This window comes from Lagopus leucura, unplaced genomic scaffold (assembly GCF_019238085.1).
Source record: "Lagopus leucura isolate 7727_CA_CO unplaced genomic scaffold, USGS_WTPT01 Super-Scaffold_100009, whole genome shotgun sequence".
NCBI lineage: Eukaryota > Metazoa > Chordata > Aves > Galliformes > Phasianidae > Lagopus > Lagopus leucura.
Window position 1 is genome coordinate 24,867,333 of NW_024962266.1, and position 21,837 is coordinate 24,889,169.

Genomic DNA, 21,837 nt, shown 5'->3' on the forward strand with positions numbered 1-21,837 from the left:
CAGCTGTGTTTTGTACTTATTATATTGGCTCAGGAGCTGCTTTTCTGCAGCCAGGAATACACACGTTACTTGTGTGTGCCATTCAAGCTGTCTTGCTGGAGATCTGCCATCAGCCAAGCAGGTCATGTGGATCTGATGGCTAGAAGGACAAATGAATCTGGGAAAATCAATAGAACCTCTACAGAGCAGCAAGAGGCTTCTTCCAAATGATGGGGAGCTGCTGCAAGCCCTGCCTTTGTAAGCATTTGGTGTGATTTCAGAAGGCTCAGCCCATCAAAAACAACTGTTCTGCTAAATAAATCAAAGTATTCTGTGTCTTTCCTGTCTCTTGAGAGCAAAATCAATACAAAATTCAGCAGAAAACCTTCTTGCCTCTCTTTGTGCTGTTGCTTTCTGTCTGGAAAAAACTTTCATCGTAGTCCTTTTGTGAAGTCCCATTTTGAACAGTGAAAAGCCAAGCATCAGCCAACATGTGTCGTGGGAACATGACCAGTAAGAGACACTTAGAAGAAAGAAGAATCCAGGACTACACAACATCTTGATAGTTAACTTGATTTGAGCGATTAGTACTAACACAAATGAGAACAAAATGTGAAGTTTGGGAGCTTTTGGGCGAAAGCAAACATTGCAGTTTCCCATGAACTCTTTTGCTCTCTGGCTGACCTTTAGTCATACCTTAAATGTTCACGTTGTTCCTCTTTTAAAGATCTGAGTAGTGATGTTGACCAAATATTGTTTTTATGGTTATGATTAATTTTTTGTTCTTTTTGCTCAGGACAAAGAAGGAGTGATGATAGAGGAAGACACATACCTGAAGTCATGGATGCCCTTGGAATTAATATTACAGTCAGGACTTTTGTAGGAGGGCAGCTGGGCACTTGTAACAATGCTTTCTGGCATTCAAAGCCATGACTCTATATATCCTCTCATTAAAAATGACATTTCCTCAGCATTTGAAGAAGAAACTAAACTTTAGGTGCCGGTTCCTAGATGGAAGATCAGCTTCCAGTTATCATGAACTATGGAAATCCTCCATCATTATAGCTTTTATCCAAAGGCCACTGAACTCTGCAGCTCTTCATGAATCTGGCTAGAATATGTGTGTATAGAAAACCTTGTCTTGACATTTTCTTTGAGGCTTGGGTTTTGCTACCATTTTACATATTGAACATGACTGAGGTTTTGGTAATTGTTCCAATGGTGAAAAGCAGAAGAAATTTAGCTCACCCAAACAATCACTGTTGTCTGATGATCTGGATTTGATTTGGGGACTTTGTAAATGACTGACAGTAAGTTCATATCCTTTACTTCAGCGGCAAACCCTGTAAAATGCATTTAGTGTCCCCCTGGGTATTGCTCACATTTAATTCTGTGCTTATTTTTGGTTACAAACTCAGTGGGAAACTGCGTAAACAAAGCTGCCATGAGCATGCACGTGCACACACAAAAAGGTTGCCAAGCAAACGGTGCCAATCTGGGTAAGTCTGATGTAAACATCGAGTCTAGACAAAATCTTGTAGAGACAGAAGCCAATTCTGATGTCAAAGGAGATCAAATGATGATAAAATTGCTAGAACCAGGGTGCCAAAGAGAGTTTGTGTTAAACTTGGATAGTAGTTGACAGCGATATTGCTTCTTGAGGCTGTATTAATACTATATAATGTGCAAGTTGCCCAGAGCAATGGAGCATGCCCAGAGCATCCAAGGGTGTCTAACAATCTCCTCTCTGTGCTTCACTGTTTTTCTTATTAGATTTTGTATGCCTTATCTGAGATCTCTGTCACACACTCTGGTGGCCCATTGTATCAATTGTTCTGGTTGCAGGAGTGCTTGGTCAGATCCTAATTTGTCTTGAGGTTGCCCTGCCAACATCTACACGCTCTCTGTTCTAGATGGGAAACACTTAGCCTCATTTCTGGAATATAACAACAAAACCAAAATAACTTTTTGAGCAGAAAGTGAACTAACAAAAAAGTTATTCATGGGAAATGATTTAGAGTGCAGAACAATATGTCAGTTCCTAAACAGGTTAAGGTCAGTGGCATGAAGGAAATAAGCACCATGAAAGAGCAAATCTGCTCTGTGGTTCCTGTGGTGGGACAGATCTCCCACAGCTTGTGTCCTTAGCTGCCTCTCTCTGTTCCCAGAGCACTGTCTTGTTCCACTTGACTTCCAGGACTGGCTGCAAACCTTTCCCAAAAGACAACCTTCATCTGCCCCAGTGAGTAAGAGGCTTAGGCTGCCAGATGCTTCTCCTCTGGCTCCGTGGCCAACTACATGGTAATGAATATGCAAGATTAATTTGTGGCTCAGTGTGTCTAGAGATCTACCCAGAGAAATAGAGAGAGATGCTGCAGTCCTGATATTACTATGCCAGGGCAACCACCAGCTCTGGTCATTCTGGGGACTCCCTCCCACTTTCCCCACCTTGGATCATTCACAGGTGGGGGTTGCTTTCCCCAGCTCTCACCACGGAACACTCTAGGGAAGATGTTCTTTCATATTTCCCCCAGCTGCCCCTAAAGGCACAGAAAAGCTCTGAAATGAAGGAAGTTATATAATCTATGTTTTGAATTTTGCTTAAAAGCTTATTAACCCTCCTCCCTTTTTCTTTCTTTTGGGGGTATTTCCTTTGTTTTACTGAGCAGCTGCAGGCTGAAAGGTCCCAGAATTGTAATTTTGGCCTGCAATAGCACCATATACTGTCACAGTGTGTATTACATATCCAATAAAGGCTGACTATTGTGTCCTCTGGGCACACTTTGAAATAATTGCTTGTAAAAGGACATACTTATATCAGCTGCACTTGGCTGAGGGACCAGAATCAGAAAAGGTTCCCTGACTTCCCAGACCACAAATTTTCCTTGTCCTCCTCCATCACACTTACTCTCCATCACCCCTCAAAACAGCTTTTCCTAGAGAACTGTTCAAAGGCTGTATCTGCCCCTTCAGCTTTGCTCACGGCTGCATGAAGGTGGTCCAGCATGGAGAGGAGGAAACACCTTGCGGACAAAGGGGTGGCAGAGGAGATGGAGTGGGATTGTCCTGCCTGTGCCATTGGAGATGAGAGATCTCTTATTCAACCTCCTCCTCCGTAGGGCAGCACTTCTCCATGAATGGAGAAGGATCTGGGCCAGACCACAGCAGTGGATGTTTAGTTGCCTAAGAAGACACCAACCCACCATGACAGCTGCCACTGCTCTCTCCCTTTGGGCATAGTCTATTGTCCAGATATCAAAACTCCAGCATGATACCAAAGAAAAGCAATTTCTCCAGCCATCATGGCCTACAAACACCAGAGACTGTTCCTTTCCCCTTTCCCATCTTAAATTCTCTGTGCAAACAAGGAACCCATAACCCTTTCTTGGCTATTTCACCCTGTCTCAGAGTGACTATTAAAAATTAGTGATGAGTGAACATCCAGTGCTTTGCAGTTTGGGGTCGCTTCACTTTAAATAAGCATCCAGACGTTCACAGCTGAGCTAGCCAAAGCTCATTTGTCTCAACATTTTCTCACACAATTTCAGGCACAATTTCTTCAGCCCACAGCTGGGAGTATCAGGAGAATGTTCCTCTATGCTTTGGTCTATGTTTATTGGCTCAAATGATAGCCAGAACTGGAGGTTAGAGGGAAAAACTGAATCTATCCATCTATCTATCTGTCTATCTATCTGTCTGTCTGTCTATCTATCTATCTATCTATCTATCTATCTTCTACCTGTCTATTTATCTAATCTACCTATCTATCTGCTTATCTAATCTTCTCAATGTCAGTATATGTTTGAGAGCTGAAAATCCTCAGAACCCAAACTAAAAATTGTTCAAAATTGGATTGAGTTGGATATAACGTTTAGGAAAAAAAATAAATAAATCTTTATTTTTAACCTAGCATGCATAAACTTATTAGAAATCAGAAATTCAGTCTGTTTTGAAAGAGGAATTGTGAATTTTTACTGTTTTGTGTGTGCGTGTGTGTTTTCAAGGCTATCCATTTACATAAAGTAACAGCAAAAGTTTATCTGCTGGCAGCTCATTGCCAGAATTCCAGGCAAAGGCTTACAATATTTACAAAAGGTGTTTCATTGTGAGCTTTCTGTATGCACACATATTAAAACTCAAGAAATACACATAGCAACTTGCGGAAAATTAATTCTCCTGCTTTCATTCCTGTACTTGCAAGCAATCTTTGCCAGTCCTCTTTCCGTTCCAGAGCACAATAATGCCCGTAAAAGACCAGAGAGTGTCTGCTCTGTGCAACGTTTCTGCTTGTTTATAGCAGCAGGGGAGAAAAATGGATCGAATTTATTACAGCTGGTGGGGGAAATCTGGTTTTGTCCGTTTTACCTGATTGTTGCTGAAACCATGTGTACAAAATAAGTGGAAAAAAACGTACCTGGACAGACATTCTGCTGTTGAGCTTTCTGCAGGGTTTTCCTGAAGTCTGACCTTTGGCAATCATGGTTTTGCTGTGCTTTACAGAGATCTAATTGTTCCTAATTTCCTGTCAATAAATGGTACAAGGTGTGGAGCTGCGCTTCTAATGTTAAATTTCAATCATTTGTCTGACTTAATAGACATGAATAGCTCTTTCAAATGTAAGTACTTTCAGCCCATGTAGGACATATTTGTATTGAAAATCTATTTTGAGTGGGCAAAGTGATTATTCGGCATGTAGGAAAACATTTCCTACCTATTCCTGTTAATCTCTGGGGAAGCTGAGGGCTCAGGACTCAGATCTTCTGATCTCAGGAAACAGACTCCATAGTCAGGTTGGTTTTCCCTTCAGTGAAAGTTGCAACAGATTCCCATTTGCCACGCAGTAACGTTGCCACATTCTGTCTGAGCCCAGCATGTCATACCCACATGCATCTCAATGGCACGCAGATGCCTTAAGTCCAGAAGTCTTAGAAATATTAGGGTGCCATCAGCAGCATCCTTCTCGTCCTTCCCAGGATTTTGGGAATTGACTCTTGAGTAGCTCACTCTTCCATGTGTACCTCAGAGATGGGCAGGGTGGAATCTGCAGTGAGCTCATGCCCTGAATTCACCGAGGTAATGGCCTCAGTGGTAAAGATCTTTACCTCAAGGTAAAGATCACATCTAAGTCTGAAAGGGAGCCCTGGTGGCCTGCCTTGAAGCCTCTATCGGGGCCCATCTGAATGTCTTCATCTAAAATGCACAGCAGTATTTCTGCTAGACCCTGGTCTGGTTAGGTGTGATGTGAAGAGCAATGTTTCTTCAGGCTGATACTTCAAAGGGACAATAAAGTCCCAAGGAAAATTGCTTTTGACCCATGACGATGCAATTAAACATTTGCAAACATTTTCTAACAGGATGCAGGAGAACTGGGAAGAGAACTATTAATGATAAGCGATAAATCAGTTCAGATAAAGCAGTTTGTGTGCGGAGTAGCATTTGAGGTTATTGTGGTAACATTTTGGTAAATATTGATTTGTTGAAATCTTCAAGGCAGCAGCCATTAACCCTGCAATGCTTCCACAGATGAACTTGTGCCCCGTGTTGGTAAACACTATTTGGGAGCAGATCAGAATAATATATTACCATATCATTTTCCCATCCCATCATGACTCTGAATCAGAGCAATTATTCCAATTACTACCAAATCCTCGTGTTTGGTATTTTTCATTAGGTTTACACACCGTTCTGAGCACTCCTGGCAGGATCCTAAATTCTGCCTGTCCTTCCTCCTGTCCTGAAGCGTTCAATTACCCGAGGAAGTCCATTCATTGCACTCAATGTGAAGCTATTCTTCTATTTGTTGTGTACAGTGCTACTTTTCTAGTACTGAATCCATGAAAAGTGGCTGTATTTTCCCTACGAATAAAAGATGTGTATCGTAACTTTTCCTTAACAAAGGTTGTGTTTTAATATAATTCAGCTCGTAACTAATCCCCTCCTGCACAGATAACATTTTATACTTGAGTTTTGCTCTTTGAGCTTTTCAGCCTTTCAATTCCAGCGCTGGATTCGTATCAGGTTTCCTCTCTTAAATAGTTCTCCTGTCTGTTTTGTATAACTTCCAGTGGTTTGCACAGTATTTTTGTTTCAGAATCGGTTGGTCTGCTCTGTTGGGACTACGTATGTCTCTGTTGTGTTTAGCTATCCCCTGCAACCTGTTAATATAGCATAATGGGTTTGGGAAGATAAAAACCTTACCAACAAAATAATGCTCCTTTCATTACAAAATAGGCCATGGAGAAAAAAGAAAAAAGAAAAAAAAAGAGACTCTTGAAATGAAAAATATTTCAGGAGAAGAAATATCTAGGTCACAGCTTTTCTCAATTTTTGTAATTTAATGCAGCCTGGAATAATTGCTGCATGCATTCCTTTGAAATCAAGTCCTATAATGTTCTTATTGCTCAATCTCTGTTTTCAAATATTCTTGGTACTATACGTTGTTCTGTTTTCCAAATAATTGCATTGTAAAAATGCTAAAAAAAATAATAATAAGTTGAATCAGAGTTTACCCAAATGTTGAAAAGAAATGTAGCCATCCCCATCAGCTTCTGAGCTGTTGGTTTCTTTGAGGGAAATCAACTCTGCTTCTGAAGACTGCAGTGCTGCAAAACCCCAAACTCTGGAGGAAAACACAACGTTGTGGAGGAGATGGGGGAGGCAAAAGACTGCTGGAGTCTCAGGTAATCTTGAGGAAATCTGAGGAAATTCAGTACTGCTAAAAGGACGCACGGGCTTTCTGCACTGCGTATGGAGTTCCCTTTGGAGCAAACATTGGGATCATGCACAATTTCCTATTCAGGATTGTGTCTTTTGTATTCTGAGAGCATTGTAAAGTGGTTAAAAACCATCTGATGGAGGTGAAAAGGTTAAAGCCTAAGATTCCTCAGAATTACCAGCTCTACAGTACAAAGCAGAAAAAAACTGGGAAACCAGTTCTATGATTTTCCCATTGCTGCTAGCTCAGAACCAGGGAGGTTCTGGACAGGGAATAGCAGGAGAACGGTTTCATCCTGGGCTGTTGGGCTTGGAAAATGGAAGGTGGGCAGTGAATACCTTCAGTTTGACACAGAAGTATTTTCCTTTCCCTGTAGCTTGGCCTTTTGCTGCTGCAGCATGACAAACCACTGCACAGCACCACTTCTTCTGCCCCTGGCTCAGCAGAAAGATAAGGTAAGAACTGAAGAAACGTAGCTGATCATCTGTTATGGGAGAAAATGCTGGCAGATTTTCAGGTCAGGCATAAATATTTGAAGAGGAAGTCTATTAATCTAAAAGATTATTTTCCTCTCTGTAGCTTAGAATAAAGCACTTGAAAAAATCCCAATATATGAATCCTACACAAAAATAGTTGGCTATAAGTAAGAAGTGGAGCTCATAAATTGCTGTTATGTATTCTTCAGTATCTTTGCAAAAGTGCCCTTTGAAATGAGTGGATTTAACCTCTTTTCACTTTGTTGCATCTAAGATAATCACTTTTGAAATAGGAAGAGAACTTAAACTGCTCTGTGGGATAGTTACTAATCTTCCCTCTCAACCACTGCTCTCCTCCATCACCATCTGTTTGCATAAAGCCAAGAAGCCTGCTGCTGAAGCCCACAACTTGGGGCTTGGAACTGAGATCTGGGCCACTTATGGTGCTGAACAGCCTGTTGTGCTTCCTATCAATGAATTCATAGAATCATAGAATCACTAAGGTTGGGAAGACCACTAAGATCAGGTCCAACCATCAACCCATTGAACACAAACACGTCAGAACACAAATACAGTGCACAGACAGCACAAATGTTCTGGTATCCTAGCTCTGTTCAAATGTAATAATTTTTCACTTTTTTGAGGGGTCACTGTATCCATATTAAAAAGATATTAATCTGGATCACCCTTAAGAGTATTTCTGAGGTGTTGAAGTCTTAAGGTTTATTCTTTGTGATGATTGTTGTAATTGGATTGCACTTCTGGCTTTTTTTGGTTGGTTTAGTGGGATATTTTCTTTCCTATTCAGGTGGATAATCAAGATGACCACAAATAGCTGTATTTCCATTTGAATCAGCAGAGTTCTTATGTAGCAGCAGAACTCTCCTGGTGCATTAGATAGTACAGTGTTGATTAACCAGCTTTCAGTTGGATCAAAGCCCCCACCACTTTGCATTCAGCATAGCTGTGCACTGCTGCCTGTGTGTGCTTATTTCCAGCTGTGGTGGTCTCACAGAGCATAGCTGATATGTAGAATCATAGAATCATTACAGTTTGAAAAGACCACTAAGACCATCTAGTCCAACCATACCCTTGCCCCTAAAGATCTCTTCATAAGATTCCAATAGCATCAAAGAAATGGATGCCATCCCCTCTTTATTAGCTATTAAATTTACAGGAGAAAGTAGTCCAACTTTATTCCTTGATCAAAGGAACATATCCTTTGGTGCCAAGTTTCCAATGTGAATATTTGCATTATATAATTTCTTCCTTTTTTTTTTTTTTTTTTTTTTTGCTTCTATAATTGTTCTTGTCAGTAAATGTGTTCGTTACTGGAAAGAGAAACTTAAAACGAACGTAAGCAGATTCAGCAAGGCATTGAAGTGAGTATTCCTGGGAACTGCTTTTGTAGTGTTTTCCCAGCAGTACATCTTCCAATGGACAGCTCTACAGAAAGCTCAGGGAGAGAAGGTTCCTAGGTCATTTTCCATGGAAATCTTTGCTCATTTAGCCCACGACCTGCAAGACTGAATGCTGTTCGGCAAGAGATAATTCAATATCAGGGTCTTCCCTGCTAAGGAATATAATTTGGTTGCTTGGTTTATCCAAGAAGCCTTGCCTACCTTTTTAAGCTTTGAAATAAATGGTGGTTAAGAAGAGGATTTGAAGCAATTTTGCTTGAAAAGGTGGCCCTTTTCTGAGGAGTAAAGCTGAGCTGCCTCTGGGCCTTTGGAAACCTGAAATGACTGCTTACTTGAATAGCTTAAATGAGCACCTATTCTTGGTGGTAAGCCCTGCATTTTCATGTACATTCTTCTGATGAAAAAGAAAGGTGAGCCCACTTGCAAAGAGGGGCTCTTTCTTCCATTTGCAGAGGGAAGCCAGCAAGGCAAAGAGAGCCCAGACATGTTATGGGGTGGCCACTTCCTCTCTGCAGCACTGTGGTATCCCTTTGTGTTCCTAAAGAACAAAGCCCCTTCTCTTTCTCTCACCATCACCTGAGATCCTTGTAGCAGCTACAACTGCTCTGATAGGAAATGTAATTTCAGCTTTGTTACATGTTAAACCAAAGATATTAAAATGGAGAAATCATCAGTATTTGGTCCTCCAAGGAGATATTAAATAGATGCTTAAAATTAGATTAGGAAACCCTGATTCTAACTCAAATTTCTTTGGTTTAGACCTATTTGGAGGGTTTGGTAGTGAAGGAGTGCAGGCATAGAACAAAGGAGCATACTTACAGCAAGTAAAATCACATCTTAAACATCTGAGAGGCTTCATTCCAGCCCGGTGTCATAAATTTAAACAAACAATGTTGTTACAGATTCATGCATTAAATCAGTTTGGCGATCAGAGACCAATACATCTTCTGTCACCTGTATAATCACACAGACAATTTATAGTTGCACACGGTACTTTACCAAGAAAGGCAATGACTTACTGAGCTTTATTATATTTCATTCCTACCAAAGCTCAGACATTGTTCTTTTTGTTCTTTTTGTCATGTTTTATGTTATCACCCCACTCATCATGGAGAGATACCACTATGTTCTTGTCTCACTCCCCATGGTTTGGAGGAGTTGGCACGCTTTGCTCCAGCCAAATCTGGGTTGATCAGGCAGAAAATTTTTTTCCAGCACACAACCTACTCATTAACCTAAAAAACAGCATGTTTCACCTGACCCAGTGTTTGCTCTGATGTCAAAATAGGATCTACGCACCTTTAGAGTGAGTAAAGAGAAGTAGACTCCTACAGAACTTCAACCACCTCACCCTGCAGTGAGGCCTTCACACTTAAATACTCCTTTTCCTCTTCACTTACTCATGAGGGACCCCAAGTTGGCTGTCCACCATGCAGACATCTTCGTATATGGCTGAAGTTGGGGAAAGGTGAATCCATTTTAAAAGATCTGTCTCGTTCATCACATCTACCAGTTTTAGTCTTGTTTCCTCCTAAATATTAATTTTTCTGGCTGCTGGTGGGTTAAATGGAAACGCACACCCTGCTAAGGCCGCAGGTTAGTGCTCTGAGTTTTGGCAGGATCTTGCACTCTTCTTGTGTTATTCTGCAGAAATAACTTCACTGTTTGCTGGAAAAGGAAAACAAAACAAAACATCTGTTTTACTCTTCCCACCAAGAACTCCACTCATTAAACTTTGCTAAAGCTACTGAAGTGGGAGAGCATCAAAACAGGAGAACTGCTATAATGTCTGAATGGAATTCACAGCTTTGCTGTACCTGGGAAGAATATGAGTCACAGTGTATTTGGAAAGCACAGAGACACTGGGAAATACTTTCTGCAACAGGCAGCAAAGAGATGTCAAAGAGAGCAGATGGATTATGTTGGATTTTGCAGATGGAAGCTGCTCCCCTGTTATCTCCTGAACTAAAGCTGTTGCTCTGAAATGTGTCTTCTAGCACATATTCTGCTGATGCAGTGGTCATTCACTTGGGAAGCATTTTGGTCCCCTTGTAACATGTCCAGCATTAAGCCTGAGCATCCTTGTGGCACCATCCTTGGAGGCAGTGCATGTGAAGGCCAGCAGTGACATGGTGAAGGTATCTGAGAACCCGTGACCCCGAGTACAGAGTTAGATGAGCAGTGGCAGTGAGAGAGGAATCAGGCATGTAGATGCTACGGATGTTGAGAAGAACTGTCAAGTTTGTTTTCTTTGTTGAGGCTTGTTTTTTTTTTAAAAAAAACAAAATTAATAGAAGTAACTGTGTGGAGCAGGATCTTTTGCAATGCAGATAGCAGCTGTTCTGTGTGGAGTGGCAAAACTGTGTGTAGGTCCTTTTGTTGAAACTCGGATGCAGTGATGCTGCCACTGACCCCAAGGCAGCAGAGCTCAGGTCTTCCCCAGCACAGTGCCACCAGGAGCACGAAGACAACACTCAGCTGCCTCTCTCAGTGGTGTTTAACAGAAGGACATGACCCAACAGAAATATTTATCCCATTCCCTTTGCTTAATGCTGAAGTGCTGTGCCCCTAGAAATCACGCGGGAAGATTACAACCAGATTTTCACATTGCAGTGTGTTCTGCTTATAAATGGAGACCAAACTACACTAGTAAATCACAACCCCTTATTAGAGGGAAAGGGCTGAGATGACGAAGTGCTGTGCACTGTGTGGATGAGCTGAACTCACCATGCTATGCCTCAGCTAACTGGCACAGGACCCAGTAGCGTGGGTATCCACCATCATTCCGTGCATAGAAACTTGCAATTGTGTGAGTATTTCCCCTCACTTCTTATTGAGCTGGTGAAAATGCACAGATGAGAGGGTAAAAGGTTGTGTGAGTTTCGGGATGTTTCCAGCTCGTTGTAACACGCCTGCCTGGGCTGATAAAATGTTATTTTAATAATAATAATAATCTTCGCTTATTATAAATTGAAAAGGAGAGTTAAAGCAAAGGAGGGACATACCAGGATCCTCCAGAAAGGCACAAGACATTAAGAGGATCCTCTCTTCTCCAAACAGAAAAGGCACCTTGAGTTAAGTGGGGGCTGCTCCCTCCTCCTGCCCACCTTGACCCTTTCATGCCCATTTGCACAGCCATGGCCAGTTCTGGGGTTGTAGCAGCCACCTCTGTAGGACATTGGAGGTTGGAGGTAGTTACCTTGCTGCACCAACCTCTGTCCACCCAGCTTGGCAGTTTCCCAGTGTGTTCTTGGACAGGGTGTCATGCTTGCCCTCAGGAGACTTTGTTTGAGTTTCCTTTTCCATTTTGCCAGCACCCCTCAGACATGTTGCATGGACATTTGAGCAGCTACCCAACCATATAATAAGCATAAATGTTTTCTCAACGAGAGGAAGAGGAATGTGTGACCTACTCCAAGCTTTTCTTAAAATAAAGACTGTGTCTGTGGGCAATAATCATATTAGCATACCAGGAAATTAGAGAAAAACGAAAAAAACATTATTGTGTTGGTCACACACTGCTGGGTTTGTCCCTTTCTTGACACACGTGATTAGACTCCATTGCTGGTTTGTAGATACCTTAAATCTAGCAGGGAATGACTGCAGTACAGACATATGGTTAAGAGAGTAAAACAGTCCAAACCTTTCCAAGCGTTAGCTGAATTTCGTCCAAAATTCCATTAAGATACATACTGAAATAATGTGGAAAAAGAGGAGGATTTTTTTTTCCATATCCATTTATGTGTTCTTTGGTGTCTTAGTGTCATCATGATCCTTAGCTCAAATCCCTCCAGTTCACACACTCGGCACAAACTCTGCTTTGACTTGGTGCCACAACTGAGATCTATTCAGGGAACTTTAATTTCGTGGACCCTCAAACCTAACACTTCCAAATTAACACCAATTGTGGTTAGTCTCTTCATATGCACTCTCTTTAGATATCCATTTCTGGCTGCATGCAACTGCCGACAGGAAAAATGTGTTAGAATGATTTAACTCTAACCTCACCCAAGTGAAAGATGTTTCAGATCATTGGTGCATTGACGGAGGCCTGGACACTGATGAGTAAATAGGGACAATTTGGAGAAAAGGCTCTGGTGTTGCTATCCCTCAAACCCAATCGCTGATCACTGGAGCTGCAGTGGTTGGGCTGCATCGCAAACCAACTTCATTTCCCCAGATCCTATTCTGGCACCTTTAAAATGCCAAAAGGACGCACCCTTCCTCCTGAGCACCTCAGTGAAAATTATACAAAGCAGTTCACTACGGGCTGTGACGTCTTCAGAGAAAATTAGGAGGTAGCTGAGTCACTGCTGATGTTGTTAACTTCCAAGAAATCCTCATTGGGTGAGCTGGCAGTGATTCAGAATAATCTGATTTTGAGAACGTTAGAAGGATCCATTCTATTTTTCCCATTTTTCTCTAAGATGCACCACTTGGGCAACAAGAAGAATAGCTCCAAGAGAGGCAGATGGCATTTGGTTGTCGTGCAGATACACGAAGACTTAAGCATCAGTCTTTTTTTGCAATTTAGCTGAGCCAGGAAAACACATTGCAATCAGTTGCTGCTCCCCACCTGGAAGGCAAGGAGACATTGCTGCATCTGTGCCTGATTTGTGTGTGCCCCAAGAAGGAAATTGTATTTCTGAAGGGTTTTGCATTCAGGTCAAGTTTGCTTTTTTTTTTAATTCTAAGCTAGTGAGATTTTACTGGAGCTCCTCTACTAGCCCTGAATGCTGGGTGCTTTCAGATAGTTTCATCTGCAGGCCAGGGTGAAAATGGAATAACTGTAACTTATTTCGTTTTGTATTTATTTCTTTTTATTTTTTTAAACAAATTTTGTTCTCCCTTTCATTTGAAGATGGCTTTCTTTTTTTTTTCCTGAAAGAAGTGACTTCATTTTTTAATTTTTTTTTTCTTAAACACTATGGAAATGGCAACCCAAATATGAAAATTTTAGCAGAATTGTTAATTTATAGTCATATGAAAGAGATCAGCCGATCTGAAATGTTTTTTTTTCAGATTTTTTTTTCTGGTTTGGCAGCTAAATTAAAAAAAAAATAATAAAAATAGACTCATTCTTTGCACAGCTCTAGATAATGTGTTTCAAAAATAGTCCAAGGGGATACACTCACACAGAAACAGATTCTCTTTCATTTTTTGAGCCATCCAGTAGTGAGGGGAAAAAGAGACCAGAACCTCCTCCAATTTTCCTCTGCTGCTTCTCTTTGAACAAGGGGAAGCACATTTCTGACCGCATTACATGTTTTAGTTGGACAGCATTAAATGCAAGGCTTCTGCTGAAATGCAGGACACCACCCGACCAACGTTCAAAGTTGGGCAACCAGCCATGATTATTTGTAAAAGAAAATGAATCCGAAAGCTGTCATAAAAGCAAATGCAATGGTAGTTTGGAGCATCTGCCTGGTTGGAAAGACCCTCCTGCCTCATTTACCCTAAGATTTGCCTTCCCACTGTCCAAAGCTGGAATGCATGAGGACTTTGGCATGAAATGCTGGGTGTCCTGCCTTTTCTTCAGCTTCCCTGCATGCACCACATTGTGTCCTATTGAGATTGAGCCTCTGGGGGAAAATCATGGCCCTGATGTCTCTTAATGTAGGGACTATTAACTACAGGTTGTGCATTAATTCTTTAATTTTTCCTTTCCGGTGTTTTGTTCCACTTCATTTGGATGTGGGAACCTGATATTTTATATATTTCTTCTTCTTTTGGCTTGTGTGGACATTTCTGCCAAGCCCACTGCAGATTTTGTGTGCTGTGAAATACTTAATTGCATTCACACTCTCTGGTTGAAGCAAACTGCTGTCAGCCTGCAATATTCCCATATCTATCAAGCTAGATCTATTCAACTAGCAGAGCACCTAGGGGTGCCAGAGCAGGGATCTAAACACCCTGGTGGCATTCAGGGCCAGGCTGAATGGGGCCCTGGGCAGCTGGGTGGCAATCAGTCCTCAGAAGGGGTTGGAACTAAATGATTTTTAATGTCACTTCCAACCCAAGCCATTGCATGGTTCTGTGGTTCTGTGATTTCTTGCTTTCCCCACCTCACATCTTCATCTGCCACCACATCAGTCAAGCTTGCCTGTGTAACTGGGTGGAAAAAAAACACCATTTTTAAAAAGGCAACAGCAAATATTTGTACTTCATTCCATGCCCAGGAGTTGGCTATACCTGAAACTTTCTATCCAGGTCTGGTTTGGACAACAGAGCATGTTTTGTGCCATACAACCCTCCCTGGGACAGGGAAACCATCTGCTGAGGCCAAGAGGATCTGGCAGAGCAGTGCTGCTTCACCTGTAGCTGCCCAGATGCCAACCACTGTGACTGTAACTGGTGCGAGGCCAGCACTGGTCCAAATGAAGTGTGTGAACAGTCCCACCCCACGCCTTCTCACAGCCAGTCCTACAAAATCCTCCTTAGGTTTGAACTCAAATGATGGTTTGCACTGTAACCAGAGCTGAAGCAGCTCGCCAAAATACAAGGCTTAGCGCTTAAAAAAGTGTTTCATCCCTCTTTTCTTCCTCCATCTGGCTGGTGGGAGGAGAGCTGCCTGGCTGCAGTTAGTGCTGGCAGCGATGCGGGGCAGTTTCTTCGTGGGCTGTGTGAAGCCCCACTTCCCCCATGCACTGGGAATCAAAGAGCCGGAAAGGCTCTTCGTGCTGCCAGAGCCAACCCGCACGCGGCCTTCCCTTTGGAGTTGCTCAGTTCCTGTGCTTTTTTTGGCCCCGTCCTCTGCTCCTTGCTGATGCTCACATGCTGTGAGCACGCTCCAGGATCTCTACCCACCATTATGGCCACCAGGCTCTTGTCATCGCTTCCCTGATGGGCCGGGGCTTGTGGTCCTGATGTGGGAAGGCCATAGAAGCATAGAATGGCTTAGGTTAGAAGAAACCTTAAAGGTCATCAAGCTCCAACCCCCACCCTCACGGGGACAAAATCCCAATGCAGAACTATAGTGCAAAACTGATGGGTGGAAGCATGGTGAATCCCTGGTGCTTGTACTGATGTGCACCAAATAATGCACAACATTATTCTGCAACACGAAGGTTGTTTTCAAATGTGCCAATCCTTGTTATAGCTGTGACTACAAGCCTGTGTGGGAGGGATTGGCAAAAGAGCAGCTTTTGGCTAAAACCTCAGCAAACTCATTGTAGGATAAAGTAGGGCAAGGTCATTGTTGAAGGCCACTTTCTACAGTATCTGACTTCTGGATTGATTCAGACGTGCATGTGTTTCCATTACAGCTAACGTGAAAACATCCCATGTCTATCAGTGGGAGATCTACCTCTTGGCAACAGATGCCAACAAGAAAAAACAAAGCTGTGGTGCACTCATGGTGCACAGGCTCAGAAAGCAGCAGGACCCATTGGATGCTCTGCCCCTGGCACTGAGCATTGGCACCAGGGATGGGAAATTGACACCTAGGGCTCAGTTAGGCAAGTCATGCTGTCACCTTCACAGCACCGTGCCTTCACTAAGACTTATTCTGTTGCAATTGGTGAACCAACTGTTCTGTGGGTGTCATGCTGCACGTTTTTAAGAATAATAGTAATTGTATGTCTTGGAGCTTCCTCTCTAAAGGAAATAGATCCAATAATTTTGTGTATATGTGGCTGCTTTAAAAAATAGGCTTATGTATGCTGTAAAAATAGAATATTTTCCTGGCCTTAAGGATGTGGATTTATCTGGAAACGTTACTGCAACATGAAAGTTCAGAATCCTTGTCTGCAGTGGAAAACAAGGATTTTTTAATAAGCTCTTGATAAAAAAATGAATCACCAGATTTGTCTGCAACACAAAGCTTTGCAACTGTTGTTATTCACATCACCAACAGTTTGAAAGAAGTGGTGTGCAGGGGTGTGGGAAAAAAGAGCTTTGTGGTTTTTGGTTTCATCTCTGCCTGTGAATCACTTTGCAGTCTTGGGCAAGTGGCTTAACCTCTTTGGGCCTCTATCTGTTCAGCTGTGCAGTAAAATGAGCAATGTTCCATGAACCTCATTCAAAGGGGTGCTTGAAAATACCATGGGAGTTGAGAACTCCCTGAAGGAGCATGTCACATAGATAGAATACGTATTTTAAGAATATTGTAGGCCTGTAGCTGTAGTGGTGTTCCTCAGGGATCAGCATGTTGGGCCTGGTCTTGTCCAACATCATCAGTGACCTGAAGAAAGAGATAGAGTGCACCCTCAACAAGTTCACTGATGTGAAGGTGGGAGGAATGGCTGGCTCACCAGGAGCTGTGCTGCCATTCAGTGAGACCTGGAGAGTTGGGTGGAGAGGAATCTGACGAGGTTCAAGAAGGACAAGCGTAGAGTCCTTTACCTGGAGAAGAATAACTGCATGCATCAGTACAGACTAAGGATTGACCTGCTGGAAAGGAGCTCTGCAAAGAAGGAGCCGTGTGTCCTGGTGGCCAACAGGCTGACCATAAGCCAGCAGTGTGCCCTCATGGCCAAGAAGACCAATGGTATTCCAGAGTGCATTACAAAGAGCGTGGCCAGCAAGGCAAAGGAGCTGATCCTCCTCCTCTTCTCTGCCCTACTGTCAGGAACCTTCCTTAGCAGGCAGTTGGACTCCACGATCCCCAGAGGTCCCTTCCAACCCCTGCAGTTCTGTGATTCTGTGACTCTGTGATTATACTGGCTGGAGTATCACAGCTTTTTATACTTCCAGAAATCCAGATGTGCTACATGAAAAGGGTGTTACTGTTACATACAAATGGATTTTTCTTCCTCAGAGGCAAACAACGGAACATCTTCCAGACAGGGACCAGGATCCTGACAGCCTCATCAGGCAGACTCCCACTGAAGCCAGCTAGAGCTTTGCCTGAGCTAGAGTTTGGCTCTTGGTGAATTATCCAACACAATCCATTGACTCTTTAACCCATAAATTGTCAAACTCAATTATTTCCAGCAAAGCAGATGGCTGAAAACAAATAACCTGTAAGATAAGGTACTCTGGCTCCAGTTTTAAGTAAAATTAAAGTTTGCTAAACACAAGCGTTACAGTTACATAAATAACAAAAGAAGAAATCACCACTGAAGCCAAAAACCGTTTTTCTGCAAAAACAGAGAGGATCAATTTCTCCAGTTTAGTATTACCAAACTTGGCAGTAATTCACATTTGAAGTATAATGATGTCATCTGGTTGGCCTTTTCCCATCGCAAACACTAAATCTTAAAATCTGGAGAGATCTTTTATTTGGTTATTCATATTGTACTGCATCAAGGGGTTACAACACATGTGCCTGGGCTTATTAAAATCATCTGGAAGAGAGGAGCTCGTTTAAAGGCACAGTACTTGAGACAACTCTGTTTTTCCTGGAGACTTCTTTTCTGATGCCAGCTGCACTTACAGCCATAAACTCACCACCACTGGTGTCTCAACGAGAGAGTTTCTTTCTTGGAGTGGCTTTTTGTAGCATCTGAATCATAGAATAATGGGATCATATAATGGCTTGTGTTGGAAGGGAACTCAAGCATCATCGAGTTCCAACCCCCTGCTGCTGGCAGGGTTGCCAACTACTAGATTAAGTACTAGATCAGATTGCCCAGGGCCCCATCCAACCTGTCCTTGGAACACCTCCAGGGATGGGGCATCCACAACCCATCTGGGTAGCCTGTTCCAAGACCTCGCCACTCTCTCAGTGAGAATCTTCCCCTCATATCTAACCTAAATCTTTCCTCCTTTAGTTTAAAACCATTCCCCTTGTTCTATCACCACCTACCCACATTGGAAAAAAAATTCCTCCTGTTTATAATCTTCCTTAACATATTGAAAAGCTGTAATGAAATCTCTCCGTAGCTTTCTCTTCACCAGATTGAATGAGCCCAACTCCTTCAGTCTGTTTTCATAGGAGAAGTGCACCAGCCCTCTGATCATCCTCATGGCCCTCCTCTGGACCCTCTCCAAAAGCTCCACATCTTTCCTGTGCTGCGGGTCCCAGACCTGGATGCAGTACTCCAAATGGGGTCTCAGGAGAGCAGAGTAGAGAGGAGCAGTCACTGCCCTGTCCCTGCCGGCCACTTCTCTTCTGATGGAGCCCAGGATATCATTGGCCTTCTGGGCTGCAAGTGAACACTGCTGTCTCATAGAAAGTTTTTCATCCAGCAGGACCCCTAAGTCTTTCTCAGCAGGCCTACTCTCAAGGAGTTCTTCTCCCAGCCTGTACACATATCTGAGATTTCTTTGGCCCTATTGCAAAACCTTGAGCTTTGCTTTCTTGAACCTCATTATGTTCACATGGTCCCACCTTTCAAGTTTATCGAGGTCCCCCTGGATGGCATCCCTTCCTTCTGCCATATCTAGAAATAGATACTCTAAGCCATGGACTTGCATCCACTGTCCAAGGGAACAGCCATGCACTATCTTTCTTCTTTGGGGAGTGCTTAAACCATCGTGCTAAATGTCTTTACTGGCTTTTGAATGGAAAGTTACAACCTCCTGGTGCTTAAGTTCACAAAAAAACTCCCATTTTTGGGAACAGGAATGTTGTTTTGCTCTCGCCAACCAGATCTCTTGCTCCCACGGACAGTTTCATCACAGCTAGGCCACATGTTTGCTGTGGTGCAATGAGCAAATAGCAGGCTGGATTTCTGCAGGGCCTACAGTGTCTTCAGCTGGGCTGCTCCTCCCCTGCTCTGCCAAAGTTCCAAAGGCTTCTTTCTCCTCTTCATTTTTGTTTACGTTCCTGAGGTTTACGTTGTTTGGGGTTTGGTTGGGGCTGCCGGCTGTTTTTCTTGGAAAAAGCCATGGTGGAGCGCAGGATGTCCTTGCTGTGCTTCTTCGTGGAACATTCCCCTGCTGGAGATCACTCTGTGTTTCTTAAAAACATGGAACCAGCCCAGCAGTACCAAGCAGCCAGATAATTATGGCCAGTGGATTCATTGCTGTAGATCCACGTTGCACCCAGTTGTGACAGGTTGGTTATAAGGACAAATTTCTTCTCCGAAGGAGTGGTGAGGTATTGACACAGGCTGCTCGGGGATGTGGTGGGGTCACCATCCCTGGAGATATTCAAGAAGTGTGGAGATGTGGCACTGAAGGGCATGGTTGCTGGGAGTGCTGGGGATTGGTTGACTAGATGATCTTGGAGGTCTTTTTCAACTTGTATATGCCTGTACAGAGTATTTTCTCCATTTACTTAACATTACAGCATGTTTGCACTGCTGATCTTTGCCCTGGCTTCTCCTTGATCCCCTCTGTGTTGGCTTCTTCCAATCTGAGCACAGAGAGGTTTCTCTGGTTTATTAAATCTCCTCCTGATACGAGAAAAAGGCCCATTTTGTAACTTGTCCAGGTAGGAAAGTTTAACGTTGAAGTACCCTCATGAAACTTTGCTGAACTCTTCTGCAGAGCTGTGATTGAAATAATTCCAGCCAATTGTGAACTCTCAACAGCAGCTTATTAGATACAGCGACTGCCAGGTACATAAAATCATCCCATAGCTGGGATTAGAAGCAGAGAAAGAAACCAAAACCACCCTGTGCACTTTTTTCTCATATCTGGAGAAGGGAACAGTGGGCAACACCTGAAAATGTGAAACAAAATCATTTGAGAATGCCCTTTTATTCTTTTCCCCAAGTGTTTGGCATAATGTGATAACTGGAAAAAGCCAGCTGCAGCTTGAAATCAGACAGTGGTTCCTCACACTGAACACCACATTAAACACCATTTCAGCATCTGTGTTGGGTCACTTCAATGCACAGTTCAGGGCACTGGATGAAACTGTAAGATCTGCCACCTGAAGTCTCACTCAGGTCATTTCCTGATTTTCCAAGTGTCTATATGCAGTAATGCTCATTGAGTAGTTCTCTGAATATATTTCTGTCCACAGAAAGGATTCCTACATCATCCACACTCAGTTTTAGGGTTTGGAACTGGATGATCTTTAAGGTTCTGTTCAACCTCAGCCATTCTGTGATTAATATCATTTCTATAAATTCAGCTATATAAATAGTTGGGGGGATAAAATGCAGATCCTTCTGTGTCATAAAGAATCTAAGTTGTCCAAACTCTTACAGTGCAGTCCCAGTTCTCTACACTTAATGTGCCATCTAAAGGGCTGTCCCCTTCCCTCCCTTTCTTGGCTGTGAACGTGAATTAATTTCCTGCATAATGACTATGACAGCAGACCTGCTATGGATAACATTAAATCCCATCCCAAGAGGTATAATGGTCTCCTCATGTGTCTTTGTACTCCACATTGCAGCCTGCAGCCTCAGCCTTGCTTGCATGACAGTGCAGGATAACATCATGCCAATGATGGTGATGAAAAGTGTTGTCAGGCTGTCAGTTGCCTTTGTAGCAGCAGCTGCCACAGCCTCGTATCTCCATTTCTTCATCTGTGTATGGAATGTGATGCTCTCCAGCAACCTTACATGGTTGTGGGTGGGCCGCAGCACAACAAGTCAATGTTAGTAGACATAACATGAATGCCAGAGAGTGCAGAAGAAACATGTGCAAAAAGCGCTCGTGAATTCCCAAAATGGCTGTTCCTCAATGGGAAGCGGGGCTTATAAGTTAAATCACCTTTTCTTACAAAAAGGATCGCCTTTCCATGGGAGGGAAATATTGACATTTCCTGGAATCATTTGAAGTTGTCATCTGACAATGAAATATTTACTAGCCCCGGTTGAAGCCTTCATATATATGTTTATATGTATATGAAAATGTAGCAGTGCTAGGAAAGAAAGCTCTTGTTGGCTGGTCCTGGCTGATTGCTGTTTTGTTCTGTGTCACTATTCCAGTGTCTTTTTCCCAGCATAGAAAAACAGCTTTGATTAATACCGTTGTAAAGGCCTGCTCAATCATGGTGAATATTTTGGAGTTATGGTACCTGCTTAGTCAAACAGAACGTGCTTCCAATTAGCGTCGGTCTGCTCTGTTTCAGAATAAATGTGTAACTCATTATCAGCTGGTATCACAGGTTTTGAACTGAAATACATCCCAAAGGAAATGTATAACAAATATTTCATATCAGTTGCATAAATCACGGTAAAAGGAGTATTACTCCTTTCTCTCCCCTTCTTGGGAGCTGTCTCCCTTAAAGCACTACCAGCCTGTGTGCCTGTTGCTGTCTGGATGCTGGATTACTTTGCCATCAAGTTTAGCCCTGCCTGCTGGTAGGTGTCACTCAGAGTCCAACCCATCACACTGTTATCTAAGCAGCCAAGACTTTCAGAAAGAAAGAGCAATGTATTCCTTTCTGTTTTGGCTGTGGTCA